This window comes from Apium graveolens, chromosome 9 (genome assembly GCF_009905375.1).
Source record: "Apium graveolens cultivar Ventura chromosome 9, ASM990537v1, whole genome shotgun sequence".
Taxonomy (NCBI): domain Eukaryota; kingdom Viridiplantae; phylum Streptophyta; class Magnoliopsida; order Apiales; family Apiaceae; genus Apium; species Apium graveolens.
The window spans coordinates 157,745,757-157,750,815 of record NC_133655.1 but is presented as its reverse complement, the minus strand read 5'-3'; positions in this window follow the sequence as shown (position 1 = coordinate 157,750,815).

Here is a 5,059-nt window from a genome sequence, read left to right as displayed (position 1 = left end):
CTTGATGATTTCATGAACAAAACACCTTGGTAGATTTTACTTAGTGAAATTATGTAGCACTCGACGGATAAGGTTTACAGTCCCGACGGATGACTCAATATAATCCTGACGGATGATGACTTATTATCCATCGAGTGAGTAGCTTATGTAACAATAAGTCTGTAGCACATTTCTGCATACACATTGTTTAGAATCTGTAGTAGTATTTAAGTCATGATTGACATTCATTGGATATGCAGAATAGGTTGATTAATTGTACATAGATGATGTCTTGTAATTCTGCATAAGTGAAATGAAGGTAAGTGCCTGATTGCTACCCGACGGATAAACAACAATGAATTCGACGGATGATCAACAACCCGACGGATGATCAATAACTCGATGGATGATCAATAACTCGACGGATGATCATGAACCCGACAGATAAAGAATTCAAATATCTGTTGACAGTGATAACACAGTCACATGCGTCGAGTGGATGCAAATGGAATGTGGTAGCCTATTCGACTGGGTTTTCGAGAACAAAGAAGCATTGCCATTTCCATGCTATTATGAAGATATTCAAAGATGCTGGAATAAGAGTAATGAAGTAGCATTATAATAGACTAGATAGTTTTTGTTTTATTATCATGTCTCATTACTTTGTAATCTTTGTGATATATAAACCAAGTAGTAGCAACTAAGAAATATAGAAGACACAAGCAGAGAAACATTTGTAAGCAGAATTCGTATCATTTCTCTGCATTCTTAGTTGTTCAATATTTGTAAGCAGCTATGAGCTTTTTGCATACAGAGTTCTCTCGATATATATTATACATCTCTGGTGGAATCATTTAAATCCACTAGAAAGTTTTTAAAGACTCTTGTTTTTAATTACTTGTGTTTTGATTCATTTAAGTAATTATTCCACATTATGCTAATCAATTCACACTTATATACATATTCGAGTTAGAACATTTTTAATCAAGAAAAAGTTTCAAGAATTCCATTCAACCCCCCTTCTGTAATTCTTGTTATATTGTTAAGGGACTAACAATTGGTATCAGAGCAAGCTCTTAACTTACAAAGAGATTAAAGATCAAAACAATACAACAAGATGAACACGAAGGATGTTGGAGTCAAGATTCCTTTTCTGGATAAAGATAATTACCATCATTGGAAGGTAAAGATGCATCTTCATTTGCTTTTTCAAGATGAGGCCTATGCTGACTGCATAGAAAGAGGCCCTCATGTTTCAATGAGAGCTGCAACTGGAAATGAGCCATCTGTCCCCAAGCCAAGGCATGAATGGTCTGATCCTAACATTGAACAAGTCAGAAAGGATAAAAAGGCCATGAATATCCTGTTTAATGGAGTTGATGGTGATATGTTTGACAACATTATCAACTAAAAAACTGCCAAGGATGTTTGGGATACAATACAGATCATCTGTGATGGCACTGAGCAAGTTAGAGAAAACAAGATGCAGCTACTGATTCAACAATATGAGCATTTTCATAATGAAGAAAGTGAGTCTCTCACTGACATTTTTAGTAGGTTTCAATAACTGCTAAATGCTCTAAAGCTGCATGGAAGGGTCTATCAGACAAAAGACTCCAATCTGAAATTCCTTAGATCTCTTCCAAAGGAATGGAAACCAATGATAGTCTCATTGAGAAACTCACAAGATTATAAGGAGTTTACTTTGGAGAGACTGTATGGCATCCTGAAAACATATGAGCTTGAAATAGAGCAAGATGAGAGGATGGAGAGAGGAAAGAAGAAAGGAGGGTCCATTGCACTAGTTGTTGAGTTAGAGAAAGAGAAGGAGATGAAGATGGAAGCTGTTGAGTCAACTTCAAGGGTCTGTGAAAGCAAGGGCAGGGGGCTTGCAGTAGAAAGTGAAGATTCTTTGAGCCAAGATGACATGGAAGACATTGATGAACATTTAGCATTTCTTTCCAGAAGATTTTCCAAGCTCAAGTTCAAAAAGAACTTTGGAGCAGCCAAGATAGAAACATGGTGGATAAATCAAAATTCAAATATTTCAAATGTGGCTTGGCAGGGCACTTTTCCAGTGAGTGTAGGAAGTCATATTCCAGTAAGAAAAAGTTTGAGCCTGTGGATTATAAGCAAAAATACTTTGAGATGCTCAAACAAAAGAAAAGGGCTTTCATTACACAAGAAAATGACCGGGCAGCAGATGGTCTGGATGAAGATGTCAGCTATGTCAATATAGCCCTAATGGCCAAGTCTGATGAAACAGAAACAAACTCTTCAAGTAATCAGGTAATTACTACAAACCTTGCACATTTATCTAAAGCTGAGTGTAATGATGCTATAAATGACATGTCTACAAAGTTATATCATTTGCGTGTTACACTTAAGTCTCTTACTAAAGAAAATGCTAAAATCAAAGAAAACAATTTGTTTTTAAGTGAGAGGAATAATGTGCTTGAGTCTCAGTTCATTGATTTTGAAAAGTTAAGAATTGAGTGTAATATTGCCAAGGAGGAATTAACTGAGTCCTTGAAGAAAGAAGAAATTTTGAAGAAGCAGCTCGAGCGTGAACAGGAGGTGATTAAGGCAACATCTAGGGATGTCCATGCTCAAATCACCAAAGTTCAAGGAATGGAGTCTTTCTATGATGTAGCCTGGAAAAAGAACAAAGAGAAACTAGAACCAAAATTGGTGGATGCAGTGATAACAGATGTAGACTCGACGGATGATGAGGATCATCTGTCGGATAACAAAAAGTGTTATCCGTCGACTGATGAAAATCCTCAACTGTAATATCCGGGATATATCGTGTAATTATTTTTGCTATTATATAATTATTATGTGTGTTCAGTATCTATTCTGTGAGCTAATTGTTAAGTGTTATCTGTACTTGAATATTCAAAAATACTATTAATTGAGTATTTTAATTTTTATATGTCCAAAATAAAATATAGATAATTGTCATATCTTCCTAATTATTTTTATGTTGGTTTATGGATTTATAAGAATCATATAAAATTTCTAAAATCTTTTTCCGGGTAATTAAAATCTATTTTATAAAAACGGGAACAACCGACGTCAACCGTTGTTACGTTTTTGGAACCCGAAACTCTTTCGAGAACTCCTTCCTAACCTAATTGTAATATTCCGAGCTTATTCCATGTTTCGACTTTTTCGATCCGGCTTACGGTTTGCCCTGCGCGGGTCCCGGCGCAACATTTTCGATACAATATTCGTTTCGGTAAATCAATAAAACCCGTATTTTCGATAAACGGGAGCTTTTTATTAAACTATCACAATTATCACTTCGTAATACGTGTAACCAGGCGCTGAGACCAAGACCGCAGTACAAATTGTACTGATTTGGATAATTATCCCGAAAACCGATACCGTTTGGATCAGTTTTTACAAATAAACGTACCATTTTATATCCGGAATGATCCAACGGGATACAAATTTTCCGTAATTATAAATAGCCTTTTACCGTATTTTATTTCGTATCAAAATCATTTGCAGATAGTTAATTATATAATTTTCAGAGAAAAGCCCTAATTTCCTAAAATTGTTCTAAGAATCAAACAGCAAAACGAAGGCGTTACCGATCTCTGTTTTCAAAGCTTGAGTAACCAAAACGAAGGATTTGAAGTGTTCTATCAGATTCTGAGCTTTGTTTCACTGCAGAAATCAAGGTTATTTTTCTAAAAAATTATTTATTTTTGAATTTATTTTATTAAAAATATGAATTTTTGTTCGAATGATTGTTTGTATGATTTGATGATTGCATGTTGTAGAGCTTGTTTTCCTGATGATTTTCATATGTCATACGTCTGATTTGGAGTTCAATAACATGTTCAAATTTGAGTTTGATTTTCGAATTTCAAAATTAGGGTTTATAACCCGTATGAATGTTCTTAATTGAAATTTGGGGGTTTCTTATTCTGTGATAGATTGATGTTGTATTATAGTGGGTTGTGTTCTCTGTGAAATTTGCAATCTAGTCGTATAAGTTTCATGAACCAACGAGGTCTGTAGAGAAGGGAGTTGTGTTTTGAAGTCGTCCGATGTTCGCCGGAAACTGGGAAACTTCACGGCCAAATTCCGACCAACTCAGGGATTGTTAGGATGAATTGATTGCATGGTTGTGTTCCTGGTGTTGTATAGATGTGATCTGGAGGTGCTGGTGGGGTGAGGACGCCGGGAACGTGTTCTCCGGCAAACCCGACTGTTTTCCGGCGAAGAGTTGGAAAATTACAGTTTAGTACCCCAACTTTTGAAAACGATGCAGTTAGGTCCCTGAAGTTTCCAAACTTTGCAAATTTAGGATTCCTGTTTATAAAATATTTAAAAATCATATTTTCTATTTATTTTTATTATAAAAATTCGTTTTTAAATTCTGAAAATTCTAAAAATTATTATTTTAATTCTGAAAATTATTTTTAATTCACAAATAAATCTAAATTAATTAGTTAATTAATTTCAGTTAATTTATAATTGATTAATTGGTCAATTAATTCGAAAATTAATTAATTAATTGATTTAATTAATTATTAATTGATTTTAATTAGTTATTTAATTAGATTTAATTATTTAAATATGATTTAAAAATTCTGAAAAATAGTTTCGAGCTTTAAAATATTATTCTAAATTATTTCCAAGGCTCGATAATTATTCTAAAATTATTTCAGAGCCAGAATGGGCCAACCGAACCCTGTTTATTAACCCGAAATTGATCCAACGACCCGTTTTAATTCTGAAAAATGTTTTAAAAATCATTTTAAATACCAGAAAGCCTATTTATGACCCGAGACTTCTTTATAAATAATATATCATTGATTACGTGATGTATTATGTGCTATATGTGACTTGTTAATTGACTATCGGTCTATATATTCGGTGTTTACTTGATTATTGCATAACTTTCAATCCGTTAATCGGATTTGGGTAAAACGAAGGGTAGATAGAAGTATGTGTTGAATAGAATTCCATGAGTAAATTATTGATAGATGCTTATGATATGTGAGCAGAAGAGGCAAGACGTAGAAAAGGGAAACAGGTAGTTGAGGAGTAAAACGGTTGTGAT